This window comes from Sus scrofa, chromosome 5 (genome assembly GCF_000003025.6).
Source record: "Sus scrofa isolate TJ Tabasco breed Duroc chromosome 5, Sscrofa11.1, whole genome shotgun sequence".
Classification (NCBI taxonomy): domain Eukaryota; kingdom Metazoa; phylum Chordata; class Mammalia; order Artiodactyla; family Suidae; genus Sus; species Sus scrofa.
In genome coordinates this window covers 74,901,498-74,918,294 of record NC_010447.5, presented here as the reverse complement: position 1 = coordinate 74,918,294, position 16,797 = coordinate 74,901,498, and the positions used below count along the sequence as shown (strand labels likewise).

Here is a 16,797-nt window from a genome sequence, read left to right as displayed (position 1 = left end):
ACCCGCATGGGTCAAAAACTCTTGTGGGGCCCTGACATTTTCAAAATTAGGAATCGACAAATAAATAGTTTTATTAATCACGATGAAGTTAGTAAACACCCCACATGCAAGTTTTATGGGGGCTGGGGGGGTTGTATTTTTAAGAACACTCCTGAACTACAACCTGTTAATTTCATTAACAAACAATCCTGGGGCTTTTGCTCAGTTCCCTTCCTAGAAATCACTGAAGCGAGGAAAGTTCACCGGCTGTCCCGGCGACATCCCTCACCCCCCGGAGCCCAGCAGTCGGAGGGTCCCCCGAGCCCTCCCCGCGAGTCTCCCCTGCCCCTCCCGCAGGAGGGCTGGGCGGCCCCCCTCCAGGGCTCTTGCCCCCCCGCAGCGCGCTGGCCCGTGAAGGGAGAAGGAGGTGCGTGGCGGCGGGCCGGGGACCGCAACCGGGGCCGCAGTCGCGGGAAGGGATGAGAAGGCGGTGCAGCTGCAGGCGGCCGAGCCGGGAGGGCTCCGCTGCGGCGGGACCGAGCGGCGGGGGAGGCGCGCCGGGCGCCCGGGCCTCGTACTCACCGAGGGGGCCGCGCGGGTTCCGGGCGTCCGCACTCGGGAGAGCCGGTGGAGCGCAGCCCTCCGCCGCGCCCGCGGCCTCGCTGGGAAGCGCGGCGAGACGGACAGGCGGCGTCGCTGCCGCTGCTGCTGTCACCGAGCTATAAATACCGGCTCGGCCCACACCCGCCGCCGCCTACGCCGGGCGCCCTCCGCAAAGTCCGCCGGCCGCGGGCCGGGCCGCGGGAGCGCAAGGGCGACGCCGCCGCGCTGATGACCGCGCCGGCTCCAGCTGTGCTGCTGCCTCCGCAGCTGGAGGCATGGCCTCCCGCCGCCCCCGCCCCGCCCTCGCCCTCGCCCTCCCGCTTCTTCAGCTCCAACCCGAGCCAGGGGCCCGACTCCAGCCCTGGCGCCGTGTGCCGCGGCCGAGCCTGCCGGGGCCCGTCCGTCCTCTGCAGAGCGCGCGGCGGCGGTGGACGACTTTGGTACCCAGCGGGGACTGACCGCAGGGGGCGGCGGGCCTTCAGCCTAGCCTGTCAGCTGCAGTCCTTTCTACCCGGAGGTATAGGCTAACTTCTTATAAAACCCACCATTCTGAGGGAACCAATGAGGTTCCCATGTGGAATATCCTCTAAGAGCTGCAAACTTTCGAAGGCATCTCCGGTCACAGGGCATCCTTTCTGCCTTTGTCTATGGGTGGTGTGGAGGGGTGGGGGTAGGGCGAGACAGAGCCCTCGAGGATCTGAGAAGTGTTAAACTTTCCAAACTATCTAGTCTGATAACACGCACACGCTAATGTCACACATGTACACACATATTTACAAACTCACATACACTTAGAAATGAACAGATGCATACATATGTCTGCACACATATATATAGAAGTATGCACAAGCACAATTTTTAACCTTTTGGCATCTTGAAGTTCTCAGCATTCTGTAAATGATTCATTTGCGGCATGCAGGAGGAAGACCCTCTGAGCACATTGACCCATTCCTTTCTTCCCGATGTAACATCTTTTCCATCACATATGTGTGTAGCCTTTGTTTCCATTCACACTCAATAACCATTAACCTCGGTTTACAGGTTGCTTATAATATATTCAAAGCTGCTATCCAGCATACTGTTAGTCCGTGCTAAGGGAAGTGATCACTAGTTGGTACAGTCAAGTGGGAAATGAGATAGTTCATATCTACTTCAGTAGCAAACTTTATGAGGAGAAAGCCTCTCTCCTGGACCAGCAGCATGATTCATATGGATTGGGTAGCAAGAGGGAGAGCTGAGATGTCAGCAGATTTTGAGATGGGATGGAGAGAGGCTCCTAGTCCTGCAGTGTAGCTGGTATACACAGGGATCACCCGGAGGTCAGTGCCCACTTTTCATTAGTTTGACATTAGTTCTGCTTCTAAGAATGACTACACACATCTGCATTGTGATCACAGTTTGTGCTCATTTTATATAACTCTCAGCTTAGTGAAGCTTTCACACATTTTCCCAGAAAGAGTTGTTTCCTGTGCCAGCACTTTGTACATTTCACTATGACCTTTCTTACCTTTGCTGTACTTTTTTGCAACATCTTTTTCTCTCCCACTAAGGTATAAACTCTTTGAAGGCAGTGAGTAACTCTTACTCACCACTGCATCCTCAATACTTAACATAATGAGGTATAGTAATGGGTCAATAAAGAGCAGAATAATAACTATTCCATAGTTTAAGCATTAGGGTCTAAAATCATAATCAGGATTATTTTACAAAAATTATTAAACTGCATAACTAATTAAAATAGCCTCCATGCGATATATATAGTGAACTATACTTGATTTACAATATTATATTAGTTTCAGGTATGCAGCATAGTGAAATTTTTTTATATCGTATACTCCATTTAAAATTACTTATAAAATAATGGCTATATTTCCCTGTGTTATATAAAATAAGCTTGTAGCTTATTTATCTTATACGTAGTAGTGTGTACCTCTTAAACCCCTATCCCACCTTGTTCCCTCCCCACTCCCTCTCCCTATTGGTAACTACTAGCTCTCTATGTCTGTAAGTCTGTTTCTGTTTGTCATATTCATTTGTTTGTTTTATTTTTTAGAATACACATGTAAGTGATAACATACAATATTTATATTTGTATGACTTTTTTCACTAAACATAATATCCTTCCAGGTCCATCCATTTTGTTGTAAATGGTAGAATATCACTCTTTTTTTTAGCTGAGTAGTATTCCATTTCATATAGGCATCACATCTTTATCTGCTGATAGACACTTAGATTGCTTCCATATCTTAGCTGGTATAAATTATTCTGCTATGAACATTGGGGTGCATGTATCTTATCAAATTTATCTTTTTGGTTTTTTTCAGCTATATACCCAGGAGCAGATTGCTGTATTGTAAGGCAGCTCTATTTTTAGTTTTTTGAGGAACTTCGGTACTGTTTTCTACAGTGGCTACACCAATTTACATCCCCACTAATGGTGTGCTGTGTTCCCTTTTCTCCACACCCTTACCATGAGTTATACATTCCTTGTATCTTCATTTGAAGTAAGGAGTCTTCAATCAGTTAAAACTGGAAAGTAGTAAAGCTTCAAAAGTTGCGCAGAATGATACTGAGATCTGTAGCTTATTCACCACCACCACCCCCCAAAAAAAACCCAAAACAAAACAAAACAGAAGGCACTTTTCCTATCACTGAAAAACAGTGTTAAAAAAACATTGTATTTCAAAGAATATTGGAATAGAAATCACTAAGTAGCTTCTCTTCTGTCTACTTGAGAGATAGAATTCACTCTACTCCAGGATTGGTTGAATTACCTGGGTATCTACTAGAATGCATTTCAATTAATCAGAATTGAAATGGCCTCGGTTACATGGTACTCATTCCCCTACCTTCACATGGCTGGCATTTCAGCATCCGGTCTTGCTTCCTTTAATAATAATTTTAAGAATATGCTTAACCAATGCTTTCTATTTGCTCTTAGTTGAGAGGTCTCAAAGTTTAAAGAACACAATTTTCCAGGACCACTTCAAGGAGAAATATTGAAATGAGCAAGATTTTCTTCCATAGCAATGCTCCCTTGTACCACTGACCAAGAAGCTGGTGGCCTTTGCTCTGATAGCTTCCTAGGATCTCCAGTTCAGACCTACCTAAGAACCAGACAGGGGAATATCTTCTACATTTGATCTTTGGCACAATAACATGTAGTAACAAAAGCTCAATTTATGGAAGGCTTACTGGGCACCAGGCCCATTCCACGTATTAAAATGTTTAATCTCTGCGACAAACCCATGAGATCACTGCTATGAGTCTCAATTCCATGTTTACCTTTGAGGAAAGAGATACACAGAGGCCGAGAAGTTCATGCAAGATGCATGAACTAGCCAGAGTGGTAGAGTAAGCATCAGAAACCAGGCAATGTGTCTCACCACCCTGCCCACATTTTAACCTCTCATCTTACACTTCCTCCTTGTGCACCTCAAAAGGGATGTGAGTTTTATATCTAGGAAACCTAAGATAGGGGACACTGGTGTGAATTCTGGTTCTGTCACAATCCTGACCGCAACCATGAGCAAACTGCTACTGTAAAATTACAATAAGAATTCCTAGGTCTTCTTTTCTCCACCATTGAAGTTGGGAAATATTAGATCTGGACATGGACTTAGGGCTCCAAGGGAGGTCATTCTGCCTAGTCAAGGACAGATCCTATTCAGGATTTAGGATTCAGGATAGTGTTCTTGACATTCTCCAGTCTCTTTCCATCCTGGTCATTACCTACTCACTGGGAGGTTTAAATGCCCTCTAATGTGTGTAAGACACCTATACAATGCCAGGTACATGATAGGTGCTCAATAATGGCCATTATTCCTCCCTAGCCAATCTTAATGTGCTATAAAAACTTTCCTCAGGGCCAAAATCTATTGGTCCAGTACACAGATTGCTTACTTGCAACCTTACAAAATTAACCATTTCTCTAGTGTTGGCTAGCAGTGTTTCTTTCTTTCTTTTTTTCTTTCTTTTTTTCTTTCTTTCTTTCTCTTTCTTTCTTTCTTTCTTTTTCTTCCTTCCTTCCTTCCTTCCTTCCTTCCTTCCTTCCTTCCTTCCTTCCTTCTTTTTCTTTTAAGGCCACACCTGCTGCACATGGGAGTTCCCAAACTAGAAGTCAAATTGAAGCTGCAGCTGCAGCTGCAGTCTACACCACAGCCACAGCAACAATGGATCTGAGCTGCCGCCAGATCCTTAACTCACTGAACAAGGCCAGGGATGGAACCTGCATGCTCACAGATACTATGTTGGGTTCCTAACCCACTGAGCCACAATGGGAACTCCTGCAAATGGTGTATATGAAAACCCCAGTAAGAAACTAAGATGCCAGAGCTTCATATCTCCCCTACTCATTTCATCCAAACAGCTCCATTTCTTTCCTTTATAGGCAGCAAATTGGCTACAGTTTCAGACAATGTCAGGGTAATGATAGAAAACAGTTTAAGTAGAAAACCCTCAAATGACACTAGCCACTCATCTGCCTACTCTCCCCACACACACAAAGTCAACCCTGCAGACAGGCTTAAAATGTGTCTTATTTCCATAGAATTCCTTTGTAAAATCTGACACAAGGAGGCAGAAGTTTTAAGTAGCCACATGAGATGACATTTTTCTTTTTACCTCGTCTACCCAGTAGATTAATAATATAGTTAAACTCTGTATTATTTTTTAAAAGGGGAAAGACAAGCTCAATATACATTTCAAAATTTGGTAAAAATTTTGATCATAACCACATGGTATCCTCTCTAAAGGGCCCTTTGAAAACAAAGGGAAACTGTTGCCAGAAGCATCAGTAATCTGTATCAAATCTATGAGGAAACCCTTTAATCAGTGATTTGATAAACTCCAAGCCAAACTATTTTTAACTGCCAATAGGTCCATCAGAATGATGCTAATTGCACATGCTAAATATAAACAGCCTAATATGCTTTTTGCCAAAGAGGCAAGGATAGAAGGGTGAGCCTGATCTATAATTTTCTTCTGATATTTTCTCTACTGCCAGAATTTTCCTCAAAAGTCCTAATGTTTAGGCTCATAGTATGCAGTGTACACTGATATACTTTAGTTACTCCACAGATCCTGAATTTTACTGGGAAGAGATGATCATCTCATATCTACTGCTTGGAATATTAGAGGCTGTGCTCTGGGATCCTGGTTCTGCACACAGAGTGGCAATGTGATATTCAGCAAATTACTTAATGTCTCTGTACATTAGTGGTACCTACCTCCTAGGTGGTTAGAGGGATTCAATCATGTGTGCTACCCTTTTAACATTTGGTCGGGTCCAGATTAAGTTCTCCATAAATGTCCTTTTTATTATCATAATTATTTATCTCATCCCTGCCATACTTATATTCTGCATGTCCCCCAGAGTTCTGTCATCAATGGACTTTAGCCTGTAGGTGAACTGGGCAGAGGAATTTTTCCATACAGTTTTTTTGTTTGTTTGTTTATGGTCGCACCTATGGCATATGGAAATTCCCAGACCAAAGGTCAAATCCGGAGCAGCGGCTGAAGGCCTATGCCACAGCCATGGCAACACCAGTTCTGAGCCACATCTGTGACCAACACCCACAGCTTGCAGCAATGTGGGATACTTAACCCACTGAGCAAAGCCAGGGATCGATCCCACATCCTCACAGACACCATGTTAAGTTCTTAACCTGCTAAGCCACAATGAGAATTCCTGTATAGTTCTTTCTTTTTTTTCCTTTTTTTTTCTTTAAGGAGTCATGTATGCAAAGGGTGGACCATCAGGCATAGCAGAAGTAGAGCTGTCACCTGACTGGTGGCCAGCATGGGCCCTGATTCATACCCACCCTGAAGAATCTGCATAAATGCAAGTTTCTTCAAAGAGCCATTTCTCTTATGCTGACAGAGAGGGGCAATTGTTTCACCGCCCACTCCCTTCAGTTCTTTTTCTTGCCTCTTCTTGCTTTCTCCTCTGCCCCCACGCACTCCTGCATACACAGAGGCCCTAAGAACTGACCAGGGCCTCACTTTCAGGGAGCAGCACTTCAGTGAGATTGGGGATGACCTCGTCCACAGGAATATGATTGCTGGTTTTAAATGGCAAATCTGCCTTAGGGCATTTTTGAGCTGACTTACTCTTTCTTTCTGCTTGGTTTCTCCTAAAACAAATGGCCTTTTTTTTTTTTTTTTTTTTTTTTTTTTAAATTCTTCAGACTTTGGTGTTCCCGTTGTGGCGCAGTGGTTAACGAATCCAACTAGGAACCATGAGGTTGCGGGTTCAATCCCTGGCCTTGCTCAGTGAGTTAAGGATCTGGTGTTGCCATGAGCTGGGGTGTAGGTTGCAGACACGGCTTGGATCCCGCGTTGCTGTGGCTGTGGTGTAGGCTGGCGGCTACAGCTCTGATTAGACCCCTAGCCTGGGAACCTCCATATGCCGTGGAAGCGGCCATAGAAAAGGCAAAAAGACAAACAAACAAAAAATTCTTCAGACTTTTTCCAACACACCCACTTAGACAGATTTCATAGACTTAGCCCAAGGAGGAGAGGCTCTATTCAAGGGCCTTCAAAACTCTTGATTTCATGGAAAGTACAAAATATACCACCCAATCAATAAACATATCCAAAGCAACCAGCCCATCAATGCACTTCAAGGTGCTGAGGTTTTAAAGATAAACACAACATGTCTGCTTCCTCAGGAAACTCATGATCTAAATGAGCAGACAAGAGATTGATTATAATCACTATCAATAGTAATAAAAGGCAACTTGCAATCAGGGCCAAACGCATTTTACTGACCATAAGGGCTATAGATAGTTAGTAAAACTATCCTTAGGAATTGCTGTAGAAAACCAGATGGAAGAAGATGCTTGAAGCAAACACTGAAGGATAAGGAGAATTTAGAAAAGCAAAAAAGGGAGAAAGAAGAAATTCCAGGCAAAGGGAAGCAACGCAGAAATAATGGTCATTACCTACAAGGTTCTCAATCAACACACCCTAAAGCAGGGGAGGAAGAGAGGGAAGACTGATAGGAGAGAAAGTGGGAAGAGGAGATGAAGAGAAGCAGCTGGAAAGAGCAGGAATATTATGGCCCATTCACAGGAACAGGTGGTCAGGGATAGTGGATCATATCATTTGGAGAAGTAGGGAAAGCCAGATTATTGAGAAGGGACTTTTCAGTTCCAGCTATGTTAGCACTAAGGGGCTTAGGGCCGGAAGATAGGCTAGGGGAGGGTAAAACAGAAGATAAGAGAAATAATTGGCACTAGGACTTTTTAAAAATAGAAGGAAAAATGATTTGCTTCTGTATTTGAAGACAGTGGTCATGTTTTCACATAGCCACGGAATGAAAAATAGTAGCCTGGGAGTTCCCATTGTGGATCAGCAGGTTAAGAACCTGATGTTGCCTCTGTGAGGATGTGGGTTCAATCTCTGGCCTCACTCAGTGAGTTAAGGATCCAACATTGAGGCAAGCTGTGGCTCAGATCTGGTGTTGCATGGCTGTGGAGTAGGCCTGCAGCTCTGATTCGACCTTTGGTCTGGGAATTTCCATATGGTACAGGTGTGGCAGTAAAGAGGAAAAAAAAATGGAAGGAAAGAAAAAAGAAAAGGAAGAAAGAAAGAAAGCAGGAAGGAAGGAAAGAAGGAAGGAGGGAAGAAAGGAAGGAAGGAAGGAAAAGAAAAGAGAAAAGAAGGGAGAGAGAAAGGAAGAAAGAAAGGAAGAAGCCTAACTCTATCCATAGACTTAGAAGGGTTTCTCTCCCTGCCTCTCTTAAGAGCTAAAGCGAGCCATTCTCCCCACTTTTCCCCCAAATAAGGAAAGGGCTTCAAAAGGTTTTTTTTTTTTTTTTTCCAATGCCTGGGGCCACTACTCCATCATAGCTGCTCAGCCCAGAGGACTGGCTGACCCACTCCTCCATGTTTTAGGATGCCATTAAAAAGATGAGTCTCCACAGACATAGAGAACAGACTTGTGGTTGCCAAGGGGGAGGGATGGACTGGGAGTTTGGGGCTAGGAGATGCACACTATTATATATAGTATGAGATGGATAAACAAGGTCCTACTATATAGCACTGGGAACTATATTCATTATACTGTCATAAACCATAATAGAAAATAATATGAGAAGGAATGTATCTGTATATACATACATATGTGTGTGTGTGTATATCTGAATCACTTTGCTGTACAGCAGAGATTAATGCAACCTTGTAAATCAACTATACTTCAATAAAATAATTTTTTCAAAAAGATGAGTCTCTGCAAATAGTGACAGGTAAAAAGGTCATTATTTAAACATGACATGATACTTTATACAGAGAGCTCTAAAGTCTTCACTCAAAAACTGTTAGAGTAAATGAATTCAGCAAAGTTAGAGGACACAAGATTAATATACAGCAATCTGTTGAAGTTCTATATACCAATAATGAAATATCAGAAACAGAAAGTTAGGGGAAAAATTGCATCAAGAAGAGTAAAATATCTAGGAATAAACTTAACCAAGGGGGTGAAAGATCTATACTCTGAAAATTATAAAACATTGATGAAGGATATTGAAGATGATCCCAAGAAATAGAAAGATGGGATTTCCTATTAGGGCTCAGCAGTAAAGAACCTGACTAGCATTTAGAGGATGTGGATTTGATCCGTGGCCTTGCTCAGTGGGTTAAGGATCCAGCATTGCCATGAACTGTGGTATTGGTTACAGATGTGGCTTGGATCTGGCATTGCTGTGCTGTAGTGTATGCTGCCAGCAACAGCCCCAATTTGACCCCTAGCCTGGGAACTTCCATATGCCATGAGGGCAGCCCTAAAAAGACAAAAAGGAAAAGAAGGTAATAGAAAGATATCCTATGCTCTCAAATTGGAAGAATTAATATTGCTAAAATGGCCATACTACCCAAAGCAATCTACAGATTGAATGCAATCCCTATCAAAATACCCATGACATTTTTCACAAAACTGGAACATACAATCCTAAAATTCACATGGAACCATAAAAGACCTCAAACTGCCAAAGCAATCTTGAGAAAAAAGAACAAAGCTGGAGTCATACCCTTCCCAGACTATACCACAAAGGTATAGTAATCAAAGCAGTGTGGTATTGGCACAAAAAACAGACACACTGATCAGTGGAACAGAACAGAGAACCCAGAAATAAACCCATACACCTATGGTCAATTTATCTATGACAAAGGAGGCAAGAATATACAATGTGGAAACAAAGTCTCTTCAACAAGTGGTGCTGGAAAAACTGGACAGCCACATGTAAAACAATGAAATTAAATACTTCCTGGAGTTCCTGATGTGGCACAGCTGGTAAAGGATCCCGCATTGTCTCTGTAAGAGTGTAGGTTTGATCCTTGGCTCAGCACAGTGGGTTAAGGATCTAGTATTGTTGCAGCTGTGGCATAGGTTGCAGCTGCAGCTCAGATTCAATCCCTGGCCTGCGAACTTCCGTATGCCATGTGTACAGCCAAAAAAGAAAAAAAAATTCCTGACACCATACAAAAACAAACTCAAAATGTTTTAAAGATCTAAATGTAAGAATGAAAACCATAAAACTCCTAGAACAGAACTAGGCAGAACACTCTGTTTCAGTTATTTTTTTCTTTTTCTTTCTTTTTTTTTTTTTTTGTTTTTTTTGTTTTTTTTAGGGACGAACCTGGAATGCATATGGAAGTTTCCTGGCTAGGGGTCAAATTAGAGTTGCAGCTGCCACAGCCATAGCAATGCCAGATATGTGACCTATACCACATGCACTGCAATGCTAGGTTCTTAACCCACTGAGTGAGACCAGGGATCAAACCCACATCTTCATGGATAGTAGTCAAGTTCATAACCCCCTGAGCTACAATAGGAACTCCCAGAACACTCTTTGCCATAAACTGTAGTAATATTTTCTGAATCATTTTCCTAAGGCAAAGGAAACAAAGGCAAAAATAAACAAATAGGACTTAATCAAACTTAAAAAGAATTTGCACGGCAAAGGAAACTATTGACAAAATGAAAAGATAACATATAGAATGGGAGAATATATCTGCAAATAATGTGATCAACAAGAGGTTAATATCCAAAATATATAAATAGTTCATACGTTCAACACTAAAAAATAAACCACCTAATCAAAAAATTCAAAGACCTGAATAGGTGTTTTTCTTAAGAAGACACACAGATAACTACCAAGTACATGAAACAATCCTCAATCACTATTTAATAAAGAAATGCGAATTAAAACCATAATAAGATATCATCTCACACCTGTCAGAATGGCTATCATCAGAAGATTACAAATAACAAATGTTGTTGAGGATGGACACAACCCAGTGCCCATCAACAGACAATTTGGTCAAGAAGATATGGCACACATATACAGTGGTATATTAATAAGTCAAAAAAAGAATGAAGTTCTGTTATTTGAAGCAAAGCAGATGGGCCTAGAGAATATTGTGCTTAGTGAAATAAGTCAGACAAAGACAAATACTGTATGATATAACCTACCTGTGGAAATGGAAGAATATAAATGAATGTATGTGCCAAACAGAAACAGACTCACAGATACAGAAAACAAACTTGTGGTTACCAAAGAGAAAAGGGGAGGGGGGAAAGACAAATTAAGGATATGGGATTAACCTACAAAGTACTATGTACAAAACAGATAAGTAACAAGGATATACTTTATAGCACAAGGAATTATAATCATCTTGTAATAACCTACAATAGAGTAAAATCTGCACAAATACGGAATTCATTACGCCAGCCACCTGAAACTAATATTGTAAATCAACTATACTTCAATACAAAATGAGTTAATTTTAAGAAGTTGAGTACCACAGATAACATTATCTTCTCATAGTGAGTTAGGTGTTATAATTCTTAAAAATATTGTAGACTAATTTATCCATGGCACAATCCACAGCCCCCTATCCTCAAGAAAGCAAGTATCTCCTGTCCTCACTATACGTAATATTTCCTAGGCTGATGTAACAAATTACCATAAATGGTCACCTAAAACTACAGAAACTTATTTCCTCAGAGTCTTGGGGGACGAAAGTCTGAAACCGGTGTACCATCAGGGCTTTCACCTGCCCAGGATTCTAGAAGAGAATCCTTTCTTGCCTCTTCTGGCTTCTAGTGGTTCCTGGTGATCCTGGGCTTGTTAGATGTATCACTCTAACCTCTGCCTCCAACTTCACATCATCTTCCTGTCTGTGTGTGTGTCCAAACCACCCCCTTTTTTCTCTTATGACAACAGTCACTGGAGGAGTTCCCGTTGTGGCTCAGCGGGTTACGAACCTGACACAGTGTCTATGAGGATGTGGATGCAATCTCTGGCCTCGCTCAGAGGGTTAAGGATCTGGAGTTGCCGCAAGCTGCCATGTAGGACCCACACCAAGTCCAGCATGATTTCATCTCAAGATCCTTAACTAATTACATTTACAAGGACCTTATTTTCAGATAAGATCATGTTCTGAGTTTCCAAGTGAACATAAATTTGGGGGGGGGATACTATTCAACCTATTGCACTTGCATTCGTACATAAGCAAGTATCCCCTGTATAAATGCTATGATTTTCTTTTACAGTACTAGGTTCTTCCTCCAATTATAGGGTAAAAATACATGAAAGAAGTCATTTACCTAATGATAAAGTGTTTTTTTTTTTAAATATTCCTCTGAATAATGTTATCCAAAGCTCTCACATTGTGACTCCAGCATAGTACAGCATAGGTTTTTATTTTGCTTCTATTGTGGATGTATATTAGGTCTCTGAATGCCAAACTGTTGAAAGTTATTTAAGCTTTCATTCCAAAATGTAAAGCCATCATGCTTTACTGTGTAAGACACTTCCCGGTTCCAGCGATGTGGCAGTGAAGAAGAAAAAAAAAAGCCCAGGCTCTCATCATATACTTAATTCCAATGAGTGTGCAGATAGCAAATATAAATATAAAATGCATAATGATATAACCTTAGACAGTGAGACATGCTATTAAGAAAAGTAGGTAGAGGGGGAGGGGCAAAGTAGGGATGTGGGATTAAGAGATACAAGTTACTATCTTTAAAACAGATAAAGAGTTCCTGTTGTGTCTGAGCCATTAAGAACCCAACTAGTATCCATGAGGATTCAGGTTGCCTTGCTCATTGGGTTAAGGAGCCAACATTGCCATGAGCTGCAGTGTAGGTTACAGATATGGCTTAGATCCCATGTGGCTGTGGCTGTGGTGTAGGCCTGCAGTTGTGGGTCCAGTTTGACCCCTAGCCTGGGAACTTCCATATGCTGTAGGTGCGGCCCTTAAAATACATATAATAAAATAGATAAGAAACAAGAATATATTGTAGAGTGCAGGGAATTACAGCCATTATCTTGTAATAACTTTTAATGGGGTATAATCTGTAAATATACTAAATCATAATGATGTACACCTGAAACTAATATAATATTGTCAATCAAATGTACTTTAATTAAAAAAAAAAGAAAAGTAGGTGGAATCAGAGCATGGAGAAAAATATGGAAATTTTAGAAAGAGTGGCCGAGGTGGGCTTCTCTTTAGGGATATTTATGCAGAATAATTAAGGTAGCTCCTTGCTGCCACAGCCTTATATCTATTTCTTTTATTGCATTTTTTTACTAGAGGTGCTAAATGGTCCACATACTACTTTAAACATAATTTTCTCTAATACAACCATAGTTCTTCATGTCAAAGGCATTTCTGGTCATTGCATTGCCAGCCAAGCATAGATTGATTCATCTGTGTGCACTCTTCTGCATGCGGACAGATACAGAAAAGACACAACAAAAATCCCCAGTATCATGTAGGTTCCCTAGAGTGGGGTTTGCATTCCAGTATTAGACATGAAAACAGAAAACTGAGGTTTGATCTCCTCTCTCTTACTTCTCTCTTACCTTTAGCAACTCACTTTATAGTTTGAAGCCTCAGTTTTCAAGTCTGGAATGTGAGGAAACTGGATGAGACCCTCTGAAGGCCCTTTTGACTCTGGGGCCGGTTCTTTTAGAGTGGGTAGCAACCTTACTTACCATACCACAGTTAAATATGATTTCAATTCTGGCAGCCCCAATATCACGAGTAGAAAATAATAGCAAGGATCCTAGATCCTGGGGTCTATAGTTAGGTGGATGGTATGATTATGGGAAGAAGATGACATTATTTATTTTGAAGCAGAGGTCCCAGCTGGCACCTGGAAAGATGGTGAGCAGATTTAGCCTCAGGGGGTATTAAGCTGCCAAAAACTAAATGGGGAATGCAGTGGCTTCAAGAAAAGAATGAATTAATACATATGAAATACTTAAAAGAGTGCCTGGCACAGAGTAAACTTCAATAAATAAAGCTGTTATTATTATTGGCTTGTCCCAGAAGTACTACCTTACACTTAGCAAGCCAAGGGAGAGTAACTGAGCAGATGTGATGAAGCCTGGATAGGAAAGCCAAGCTTGATAGGCATGCTGGTGACTACCATATACCCCTGCACCCTGAATACTAGTCCCTATTCACTAAAGGTGCAAATGTCGATTTCTGGCATGGACAATTAAGTTGATGAGATGCATGTCGATGAAATAATAAATATAAGTCTGTGTGTAGGCCTTGAAAGGAAATAGCAAATTTGGATTCATATACTAAGTTTGAGATATCCAGATAAAAAGATGGTGGAGATTTCCAGTAGGCAGTTGTGTATACAAATCTGTAACTTAGGCAGGAAACTAGGACTGAAATAACAGATGCGCCAGCCATCAGCATCCATTATGAGTCAGTATTTATAAAGCATGGTCTCCAGACCATCTGTGTTACAGTAAACTAAGGTGGGTGTTAAGAGCAACTTCCAGAACCCAATTATTGAATCAGAATCTCCTGCAGGGGCATTTAGTAATCTCTGTTTTAATAAGCTCCTGAGTGATTCTTAGGCACATTTATGTTAGAGAAACACAGATAGAGGGAATTCTTGATGTTATGGCTCTGTTGACCAAGTTGCAGGAGAGAATATAGGAGAAAAGGCAGCCAGGGAAGTCTTGTTGATACCGCCCCGCAACATCTGGAATCCCAACACCTGATGACACCTATTAAGTGAGAAGATCAGGTAATCTATGCTTGGGATTCATCCCAGACCAATGAAATCCATTTCTCTTAGAGGGGATGAGGCAGGGTCTTTCCCTCCAGAGTCCTAAATAGCTGCCCTATACCAAAGCTTGCAAACTGGTGGCAATTTGGCCTGCTGAATTATTTTCTTTGACCTTACACTACTTTAAAACTTTAACTTAGCTGTAAATATTTAAAAACCAATAGCTTCCACACTTTAAAAAATGAATTTCTAGCTTCTCAAGAAAACTTGAAAAACTAGCCTTGCTGGACCTACATTCATGGCAAAACAGCGGACCTAAAAAAAAAGGTCTTTTACAGTCATTTGAGGCACTTGCCTGGACCCCTGGTCTCTGAAGGCATTTGAGGCTTATAATACCCTTTACCAAGGTGTTTCATCCTCTCAGCTTCCCCCGCCCCTCTGTCCTCATCCCAGCCTTTTGTCACAGATCCCAAAGTCTCCTAGACCATGGCACATAGATGTGGAAACGTGAAACATGCCCCACCTCATCTGCTGTTTCATTTTGTTTTGTTTTTTAGGGCCACACCTGCGGCATATGGAAATTCCCAGGCCAGCGCTGCAGCTGGTGGCCTACGCCACAGCCATAGCAACTCTGGACCTACACTGCAGCTTGTGGCAACGTTGGATCCTTAACTCACTGAGTGAGGCCAGAGATCGAGCCCAGATCCTCACGGAGACTGTGTCGGATTCTTAACCTGCTGAACCACAACAGAAAGCTCCACATCTGGTTTTATCCTCTAACTCAAAGCTCATGTCTTGGACCTGTAGTTGCCAACGTCTCAGGTCCCAGGGAGAGAACTGGGGCAGCTGCCGTGAAAGCAGTGCTCACCTCAGGCCAGGGTGCAGCCAACGCTGATACTGACACTAATGCATTCTACCCGCAGGGGCTGGGCTCCCACTAACCGTACATCAGCTGGACACCTGTTCCCTGCAATGAACTCTGGCAAGCCTCTCGCCTCAGTGAAATCACACCTCTTTGGGAGGGAGCTACACTGGTTTGTTTAAGCGGAGAGCTTCCCCAGGTCTCTGGAGGGCTGGATTTGGGGAGAGGAATTTGAGAAGCATCCCCTCCCTGTAATGAAGAACTTCCTCGAGTCTCTGTTGTCTCTCTTTCTCTTGCGGATAACCCTAGTAGCCACAAACGTTAGCTAATATATTGGTTGTTATTTTTGGAAATATCAACGCTAGGCATTTGCACATAATTTTTGGTGTTTTCGTGCTGTGAGAATATGTATATATTAATGTAAGTAATTTGTTACTTAAAACTGCTAAGCTGGCAGAAAATGTTTTCTATTTCCAATAACAGGGGAAAAACTTGAAAGTTAGCATTTGAGTTGATGTAGAAGGTAATTCAATTAATTTATTATCCACACATAAAAATTAAAAATAAAACGTACTTGTATAATTTTGTTTCAGGGGGTTTTCAGCTGTACTCAAAAGAATGTTCCTGACCCTCTCACCTCCTCTTTTATCTTGAGTAAGCAGGTAGTATAATGAAAAGACAGCAGTTTTTTTGGAGTTAGTCCTGGGTCCAAATCTTGTTTTGCAACATACTCTATCTAACACAGATATCCTGTCTAAAATATTTAGCTAATAATGTATAAGTAAGGATTAAACAAAATAGTAAAAGTCAAACATCTGGTATATCCCAATACATCTTCTTACCTTCTCAACAGATCTTTAAGTTTCATTCCTGTGGATGAAAGTTCTAATGAAAGGTCTCACATTTTTGCAATAAAATTCCTACATGAATATCTCACCAAAATCTTAATGGAAAAATATCATCAAATCCTTTGGGTCCATGACTTAGTACTCTAATATACGTTACGGATTCGGTTTGTACAATAGGTCAAATATTGTTATAATTACTGTTATTAAATAGAACTCTCTGTAGAGAAAAAGATGCTTAAGTTTTGGTAGATTGCCACTTACTTCAAGCAATATTTAATTCATTCTTTCAGTAAGTATTTAGTGGGTACTGCAAGAACGACTAAGATAGCATTATCCAGTTCATCTTACAAAGACCAGTAAATGTATTACCATTATCCTGCAACATAGAAACTGAGGAGCAAGTATCCTATAAGAGCACAGGGTACTGAACTACTAGCTTTGCCTAGAGATGTAGAAGGGTT

General features: G+C 41.7%; 1 protein-coding gene across 6 annotated transcripts in view; it reads right to left on the bottom strand.

Moving 5' to 3' along the window:
- Nucleotides 1-1,214, bottom strand: part of TMEM117 (transmembrane protein 117) — a 485,759-nt gene extending 484,545 nt beyond the window's left edge. For 4 of the 6 annotated variants that reach the window (XM_021092570.1, XM_021092575.1, XM_021092576.1 and 1 more), the window contains exon 1: nucleotides 562-821. The gene's annotated coding sequence lies outside the window, so the exon portion shown is untranslated. Of the gene's footprint in view, nucleotides 1-561; nucleotides 971-1,127 lie in introns of those variants that run through there. The other 2 variants (XM_021092567.1, XM_021092568.1) reach the window with 2 other exon arrangements.